The sequence below is a fragment of the Cygnus olor genome, chromosome 5 (assembly GCF_009769625.2).
Source record: "Cygnus olor isolate bCygOlo1 chromosome 5, bCygOlo1.pri.v2, whole genome shotgun sequence".
Taxonomy (NCBI): Eukaryota; Metazoa; Chordata; class Aves; order Anseriformes; family Anatidae; genus Cygnus; species Cygnus olor.
This window is the reverse complement of record NC_049173.1, coordinates 2,142,314-2,151,825: the sequence shown is the minus strand read 5'-3', so window position 1 is coordinate 2,151,825 and position 9,512 is coordinate 2,142,314. Positions and strand designations below refer to the sequence as shown.

General features: G+C 41.6%; 1 long non-coding RNA gene across 1 annotated transcript; it reads left to right on the top strand.

Moving 5' to 3' along the window:
• The first annotated feature begins 2,247 nt into the window (after positions 1 to 2,247).
• Positions 2,248 to 8,998, top strand: LOC121071548. The gene is made up of 3 exons (XR_005820687.1): positions 2,248 to 2,294; positions 2,891 to 2,977; positions 7,632 to 8,998. It is a non-coding gene; the product is annotated as an uncharacterized LOC121071548 (long non-coding RNA).
• The last annotated feature ends 514 nt before the right edge of the window (positions 8,999 to 9,512 follow it).

Below are 9,512 nucleotides of genomic sequence, written 5' to 3'. Positions count from 1 at the left end.
CAAGGTTTGCTTTTTCCAAAGCGTTGATCCCTCAGCAAGCAGCCAGCAGTGAAGCAGAGCCACAGGCACACTGGGACATGATGCATGATCATGCTCCCAGTGCGACTGCATGCACAGCACTTCCCAGCCTGCTCCACAAAGCTGAAGATCCTGCAGGTCAGAGCTTTTGCCCATTCAATTGAGCAGAAAGATTTAAGTAAAACAAAAGACCAGTGCCTCAGATAGCTTAAGGAAGTCATTGTCTATGACAAAGAGCTAAATATACTCCATTTGTGTTTTATATTGTCATAAATATGCATGTGAGATTAAGGAAATGTGCTCGCTGGTGTGGTGCAGCATGGTAGGTGCATGCTTAAACAGCATCTGCACATGGATGTGCTACATCACTGCACAGTTACTTTATCTTCATGTGCAAGTGGGGATTTAATATGTAGATAAAAGTGAAATAAAACTTGGGAAACCTATCCACGTCACTGATAGAAGAGTTTCACTCCGAAATGCTGTGTGCAGTGAATCCCTTTGAAGCTCTGAGCTTCAAGCCCTTCTGAGCACCAAGCCCCACAGACCTTCACAGCAGAGCAGCAGGTCGGAGGTTGCTGCAGCCGTGGCTCTGTGCAGGCAGGGCTGTGGGGCCCCGGGCACACCAGACTGCTCGTTCCCCTTAAATAGTCTCACTTCAGCAGCTATTTAAGTCCAGAAGGAGTCTGCGTGGAACTGATGAAGAAAAAATTAAAACACTTGAAAATGCTATTTTGAGGTTTACAGAACTTGAATAAATGAGCATATTAACTGTTCAATTATCTATGGCATTTTGAATATTTTGTCATTCAGCCCACTCTTACTCTTAGCTATGACAACATCCCTGTGCAGGAGCTGGGTGATCTTTCAGAAAGGTGCTGGAAGTCCTCCTCTCCAGGCTGCTTTTCTGAGGCACTTTGACGAGCAGCAGCTAAATGAAGGTCACTCTTTTCTTTGTCTTGCCTTCATAGCTTTTTATCTCGGGGTTGCTTTAATGTCTGTTTTACTAGTTTCCAATATCTACTGTGTTTTCTTCATTGTGATCTATAGGCTGGAAAGAAATAAGGACTGATCTTAGCTTGTATTAATGTTGACTACAAGTAGGTGAGTTATGACAAAGAGTTATCATGCTGTGGTTATGGTGAGCTACAAGTTTCTTCATGTTCAGTTTTCAGAGAGGTTTTTAATCTCCAAAGATCTCCTGATCCTCTATTAAAGTGCATTCCTATCAAGGACAATTTTTGAAGTTATGTTACTGAAGTACTGCTACCAAGCACAAGATGTGGGACTTGTCTGATCAAAAGCAGATGTCTACATATATGCACATATTATATCAAATATATCATCCACCATGTCATCTAGATTTCCCTTAGAATTCATAGACTGAGGAATGCCATCACAAAATGCTTCCCATTGCAATGCAGGTGCTGGAAGTGGAAGAGCACCTTAAACATCTCCTGATCGAGGAGAGAATTGAGGCTGACGGGCTCAGATGGGAGCATCCTGAGAGCTGCTATCTAGTCACGTTTCCACTGCCTGCCTGGGGAGTTCAACCAAACCACCACTGAGACCACGATGTTGTTAACTGAATAAATCTTTGTTCTTGAATATTGCTGTTGCTCAAAGAAAATTATTTGAATATCACTGTGAAATTTCCACGCCAAGCTATTAGCAATATTTTGTCCTTATAAAAGACTTTTCACCCATAAATTCTTTCACACAGATCTGTCTTATTGTTCAAATTTAATATATGAGCAAATAAGGCTCACAGAGGATCAGCAATTCCTAAGCAGATCCAAGGAGAAGACCCAGGTTCCACTTCAGTTTGTCCATCACACTGTGGAGCCTTACCTGAGGCTCGGCACCAACAGGAATAATTCACAGAGCATGTAATATTTGGTTGGTCCTCACCCACCCAGACAAGGGATAAATGAGACTTTCAGAGCTGCTTCTTGATTTTAATGAAAGACTCCTATGCTTTGAAGTTTTCATTTATCCTGATTATGAGCTACCCACAATATTTCTGAAGATGATACTTTGAGGACAGTTACACTGGATTTGTAGCATCCTCCAATACAAGTAGAAGTCAAGAAACTGCTTTCAGAAAGGGCTAATCAGCGATCTGTTTTAAAACCATCCTCTGGTCAGCTGTTGGCTATAACTCACAGAAGGTGGGGCTCAGGCAGCTATAAAGCCTGCTATATGGCAGAGGTTGTCTCTTCTACAGGCTGGTAGAGATGGGTGTTGTTTCTTCTCAACAGGAACATATATTCCTGGTAAGCAGAACAGCTGAGCCACAGATCTTATAGCAATTTTGGAAGTTTATCTTAGCTCCCTCTAAATTCAGTTTGAAGATGCAAGGGCTGCTGGTGAGGTATTATCTGTGGAGATTTCTGACGAAATAACTGGCTTTCCACTTCTTTGGGGGTCTCTCCCAGGAGACCTCAGCTGCCCTTGCAGCCTGTGCCAGCCCAGAGGTGGGTCTGCAGGGGCTATCCAGCTGCCTTTGGTGCAGGCAGGGAGGTGGCTGGACTCTCACCCTTCTCCTATCTATGTCCCTAATAAGCGGAACAAAACTGGGCACAGTTTATGCCAAACCAGCAACTGTCGTGCTTCTCCCTTGGCTCTGATTAATTCCAGAAACTTACAGAGCAAGCCTTGAGAGGCTGCTGTCCTTTTATGTTTTAGATCCCCTTCTCTTGTTACTTGAGTTTTCCCAGTGCTGTTCATGCTATCTTTGGTTTGGGCTGTGTGGCTGGTCGCAGAATGATCTGTAATTGTCTTTGGGATCCAAACTCTCTTCAAGGCAGGCAGCCCAGGGGATGCCTGGGGAGGCTGTCTGTCACTCAGCAGAGCTGTTTTGCTGCTGTAGGTGTTCCTGATGTGCTCCTGATGCCCACATTACCTGGGTGGTGAACATACCAGTGGAATAGGTACTGCAGATGCTCTAAGGAAACAGGTATCTCCCCTAGCCATGTTTAAAACTCAGAGCTTTAATGAGCTGCATGAAGTTTTTCCTTGTTCAAAGTGAGCCCCAATGTCCTTGTTCCACTAACATCTACTTTAATTAGCTCATTCATTTTCCAAGCATTTGCACAGGGGATGATTGAGGAATTAAGATAAGTAATTTTATGAATATTGCTATGAATAGTAAATGCTGTTCCTATTAGAATGGATACTTAATAAAACATTTTTATTTCCTATTTTATGTTCCTGCTCTATTTTCAAATAAAGCAATGAAAAACAATTAGACGAACTAATACTTACTGCCAAAATGGGAAAATACTGTTCCGTTCATAACCAAAGAAGTTGTAATAAACTTGTTTTTGTATTAGTGAGTCAAATTGTTGAAGTGAAAAGATCAAACTTATAAAACAATATTCCAGTTCATTTTCAGCAGGATGATTTAACTACTGAAAACATGGGCAAGAGCTTTGATGTATATCTAAACTAATTTGTTAGTTAAATAATTATACATAGAGTAAAATACAAGAACAAAAAGGGGACCAACTGGTAAATATTTTTTTACAAGCAAAAGCATCTCTGGAGATAGGACAAAAGATGCGTATGGAAGATAATCACAGTTCTCAGATATCCTGAGATAAATTCAATTCTCACTTGTTTGTTTGCAAGTAATTTCATCCCAGACCTCAGACAGACATTTTAAATTATCTTCACCTGTAAGGAAGTCTGTATTTAAAAAAAAAAATTACAGTTGTCATGAGCTCCTGAGGTTGGGAAAAAAAAATAATATGTAAAATGTGTGTGCTTGTTTGTGGAGGGTCAGATGGAGAGCAAGGCAAGACAATAAAACAGCAAAGAAGCTTTTTTTCTGGAAGCCACAGACAAAAATAATATATTTAAATTGGTATTTTATCTCTCAAGAGCCTGTTCCAAAGACCATTAATGTGAAAATAAAAGATAATTGAGGATATCACTAGACTACATTGATGAACACTAAATACTGACCTTAGAGCAGACATAAGGCAGAGCACTGTGGAAGATGATGTTAGATCGGGGAGCCGATAAAAGGAGAGAGCTCTGTTTTTAATGTCTGGGTCTCTAGCTGCACTGAACATTATCTAAGCAGTCAACTGAAGTACTCATGGGTGGTGGATAATAATCTCTGAGAAACAACTTTTTGGTTGCAATCTAGTTTCTACTGAATGAGTAGAGAACTTTAAGTGGAAAACACTGTTGGATGTTTAATGCTGAAAGGCACTCTCCCTTGGTAAGAAGTTGCTGGCACACATTGGCAGACAGACAAAATCTAGGCAAGAGCCCCCAGGCATGGGTATAATGAAGCATCTTCTTTGGTGAAGTGGTGGAAGAAGCTTCAGCCTTGGTCATTGCAATTAATACTGTAACGAGTGAAGAATGTGAAGGCAACTTGGTGCTGTGATATTTTCTCCTGGGTTAGCAAGACTTTCCCTTTTACAGCACGTTTATCTGCAAAGCAGATCCCCAAAATTATGCCTTTTGGGAGCAGCTCTCCAAAAGAAAAGCTCTTACCAGCTTGGAGCAGGGTTGGTGCTTAGACTCCACAGTTTCCATACCACCTACCAATAAGCTCTGCTATCTCAATCAAAGGCGAAAAAATCATTACCTGGGAACAAAAGTCTGCTTCTTTCCTCAGCAGTCCTCTGGTGTGAGCATGCGATCACTTAGTGAGTAACGAGGAAACAGTTTTGTTCCACAGTCAGAGCTGCAGAGAAAAGGACCTCGGTTTCTGAAAGGTTTTGGGAAAATGTGCCATAAAAAGACAGTCCTGGGCCTGCATCTTCGCCTGGGTACTGCAGCACCCATGGGAGCAATGCAGGCAGCTCATGTGCTGATGTAGTGCAGCAAACCTCATGCGGAGCTGCACAAAGCACTGTACCTGAACCATGGGCTGTGGGGGACAGGTCCTTCATCTGGGGGTGAGTCCTGAGTGAAGTAAACACCAAAAAAATCCAGGCAAACCTAAATGTTGAAGTTTGGGTTACTGGTGCTTCCAGCTAGTGCTGTTTCTGGTAATTTAAATAATGCAGGAACACTGCTGACTGCCAAGAACTGCAAAGGAGAAGGAAAAAACAACTCTAGTGAATTGTGTCAAACCTCAACTTCAAGGCTGAAGTAAGTTATTATGCCCTATAATGCTGTTAATTCTTTCCTATTCCTTAATCTTCAAATGTTTTTGGCACGCAGCCAGTTCAGAGTGCATGTTGTAAATCACTGAAAATTATAGTATATGACTCTGAGTATGTTTCACCTGTCAGATTCATTCTGTTTTGGGAGAGCTGGAGGAAAAAGTCCAAGGATTAACTTCTGTAAAAAGTCTCCTTAACAAAGTATACTGAAAAAAATGCCAATGGGTTCATGTGAAACACCTGGGGTAGATGCACAAGCTGCCTTGATGCAGCAAAGATCCCTTCAACCTGTCTGAGTCTTGGAGCTGTTGCTTGGTACTGCAGGACCTGGGTTGGGATGGGGTTGAGAAGCAGGTCAAAATGCAGATGTGATGCACAAGGGGACCACCTGCAGTTTTCTGCAAGTTTCAGAAACTTCTGGGCTCATTCCAGTGACTGAATCTGCCTGCCTGGCACTAGCAAATTGCTGTTTTTTGAAGGGGCTCCCAGAACTTTTCCTTATTGCTACCCTCTTTGGCCCTTGGGTTCTGAAACTCTGAAACTTTCTTGTTTCTGACTTCAAATCAAGAATTGCTTCAGCCCTTGCCAATAGAGTTCAAAGGCTTGTGGTGCAGCCTGAGCTCACCTGCCCACTCTGGAAAGCTTCAGCACAGAAAAATGTGGGCAACATAATATTCTTTGGCTTTTTCATCTGCCCCTTAAACCTTTGTCCACTTTGTAAGGTGGATTTGTTTTTAATCCAAGACCCCAGTTGTAGTTCTCTTTCTTGACTCAAAGCTGCTTTGACAGGTGCTCTGGTTATTGAGTTCCCTCTGGATTTGAAACTCCACCATGGGGCATCATTGCTTTCTCGCTTTGGACTGGAGTTCTACTGTTTGGTCTCTAAGTCTCAAAACGCATCTCAGTGCATGCAGAAGTACTTGCAGTGCTCGGTCTTCAGGTGATAAATGCATTGGAAGAAAGAACAACTACTTGAACAGATCCTGGCACAATCCTAGGGAAAGTTTCAAGCACAGTATTAATACTAGACTGCCTTCAGCATGCAGTTTTGGATGGCAAGCAGTGAAAAAGCAACGTAGCCCACTACTAGCAGAGTAACAAGAGGAATACTAAGAATATTCTCAGACGCTATTATCATCCCAGATGATATTAAATAGTGCAAAGCCCAAAGGAAATTACAGCACAAACTGGAGATGAAGCTAGCCGTCTCCCAGCTGATGGTGCTGTCTGCTCCACCATGCTCAGCTATCACTCATTAAGCTGTGAATTATATATTTGTTGTATAGCAAAGGCAGCAGTATTCATAGAAGACTCGCAGAGTGTGCAAACTGTCACTTTATGCATAACCTTGTTAGTAATAACGTCTACTCACATTACCTGCTTGGCTAACCCAGGCAGGCTGCGAGAGCAGGAGATGAGGTTTCCACCCAGAAATCTGCAAGCACTGTGAGCCCTGCGTGGGGATGGACAAACAGCCTGCTTACAAGCAGCATCTGGGCCTAGTTACAGTGATGATCTCCAAAGAATCAAAATGGGAACACTATCTGCATGGAAAACTTTTTTTTTGGCAATTCCGTGAATACCAATGGCATCATTTGTTGCACCAGGAGCTACAGTGCACACATAATGGTGACCGCATATTGGAGGGCCTCTGAAAGGTCTGCAGCACAGACATAAGGCCGCCAATCTTTCCAGCAAAGTGCCATTTCTGTGCAAGTGTGCTTTGCTCTGAAGGGGTGAATTTTGTTAGGTGTAGCAGTGGCCCATAGGGTGCTTGGCAGTGCAGAGGAGACAGGATGGCTCTTAGATTGATCTTGAAATTCCAGCAGACTGGACCTGGTTTTGCAGGGAATCACTTGAATGAAGTGAGCAGCTGTCCTTAAAGACCAAAGACAAATGCCACCAGGTTTTAATCCCCAGGTGCAGAAAGCCCTGGGTTGGAAATGAAATGTTATTTCAAACTCCAGCAGGTTTACTATGAAATAGTTGTCTTGGCCAGACCAGTGAAGATCAACTTCCAGGAAAATGTGTGGGTCCTCATTTTAATTTCAAATTCTGTTTAACTACAGTGCTAATTACCATTTAAAGCCAAAGGCTTCTGTTCACATTTGAGAATCTTGTGAGCAGGATTTTTAAAGCCTTTATGATTCACCTTTAAGTATCTGGCAGTCATCGTTGTTGCATCAAAGTTTAATTTGCTCTGCTCCAGTACAAAGTCCTCACTATTTGGTTGGCAAGAATGCTTGGGTTAATTACTCTCTACCATAAAAAGGACAAATTAAATGTAAATAGCCAACAGGTCCAACTAAATAATGAAAGAAATGCCTGTTGCATAACACACTGGATTTTGCATCTATTTAAGCTTAGTTTATTCAAGTATAATGACGACAGTTGTATTTTCTCTTCTTTAAGCATATTTATGATGTCTGCAGAAGAATTAAGACGGGGTTTTAGTAACTAAGCCCAAATTTGTATTTGCCTTAGAGTAATCCAAAGCAGCAATGACTCCAGCTGAGGCACTCGTGGTAGCTGTCAGCCAGGAACAAAATCCATCACCTCTTCCCGGAGGGGCCACACCTGGGGTACCAAAGCTGTGCCACTGAGGGTGGGTGATCCTTGCTGAAGGACATGTGAAACTGTGCTCACAGAGGATATGGGTTGGTGACCAGTGGGTCGAGAGGAAGATCAGGCTGACTGGTGGGTTTACTTGTCTCTCCTGTTTGCGTCTCCCTCATTAAGTGAGCAGATAGATGAACAGTGACACCTTTAAAATGTCTGTATCCCTGCAAGTAAATACAAATGCTCCAAAACATTGCTATTCCTGCCCTCCCATTTCTCCTTAGAAACAGTCTTTTATGACTTTATTATGTGCTTTAGCCTGCTTCTAGCACAGTTTGCTTTCTAATGTTCCACGTGAGAACCTCTGAGGGCATGCTGAGAATTGCTGTAGCTCTGGAGACATAGATGCTCTCGATAATTTGTTAAAAAAAAAAATAGTGCTCTCCATTTCCTGTTCCCATTGTGGCCTCTTAAGCTCAACAAAGAGGAATCTGAACACCAGTGCAAGAAAATAAGAGTTAATGTCTGATATAGTCTTGCCTGAAATATTCTGAGACAAAACTTTTCAAAATAAAGTTTATTGATGCAAAGGAAAAGCCTAAAGAAAGTTGCTCTTCACAGCATTTTACTACAGCGTCAGGAGGTGATAAAAGTCAGAAGGACTTTTCAAAGGGCTTCATAACTTGAAAGGAAAAGGTATTGAGAATATTTAATGTAGCTGTTATGTTTGAACATGGTTCATTTATGCCCAAACGCTAGTCTCCACTTCTCCACAATCCCTGTAACTTCTATATGATGAAAGGGCATGCTGAACACCTATAAAATGTGCTGTTACAATATAGGCAATTCTTCTGGAGAATGACTACAATTTCTTCATTCAACACAGGTTATATAGCAATCAGGGAAATCATATTCCATTCATCTGGAAAGTTCTTAAAAATTGGCATCTAGCTGTATATTACTGGAGAAACTAAAAAAAAATAAAAAATAGAGTAACCTGCACTGAAGTATAATCGAAAACTTTGCTTGATGCTTGTCTGTGGTCCATAAAGCAGATATGCTGAAATACGTAATGGTCAAAAGTGTGAACCAGACAAAAACTAAAGGCTTTTGAGCAAGGCACCAGTGAGATTCATCTGGAATATGCCTGGCACACCTCACTGCAGAAGGAAAATGCAAAACTAGTAGGGATTCAAGGAAAGGAGGTAAAATAAGATTCTGGCTTGAAAAAAAATAACAGATTTGGTGAGCAAGGGACTAAAAAGATGAGGACAGATTACCCAGAAAAAGAGACAAATGTCATGGGAATATCAGTATTTAGCAGATAACAAACGTCCTGGAGAAGGTAGCTTGGGAAATTCTTACTTCCCCATCTCGACACTGCAGCATGAAAACATTCGAAGAATTTAAAAAGAAAAAATGTTTTTATATGCAAAACAAATGATTTCCCCATGGAACTCACCACTTAAGTGAGTCAATGAAATTAAGATGATGGCAAGACCTAGAATTAGTGGCTAAGATGAATATTAGGAATATCCAGAGTGGCTGCAGTTAGTCATAACAAAAATGCTGTGGAAGAGATGAAAATTCACGTTCTACCACTCAAAGCAATCCCTAGCTATAAAGGTAAAACCTCATTTGCAGAGCAGATTATTCCTCATCTGTTTACTTCACACTCCAGCTTTCCTTTGAGGCATCTATTATAAATTCTTGTCATCAGAAACAAAGTGCTACTTTCATTGAATCACAGGATGGTTTGGGCTGGAAGGGACCTTTACAGCCCATCTAATTCCAGCCCCTTGCCAT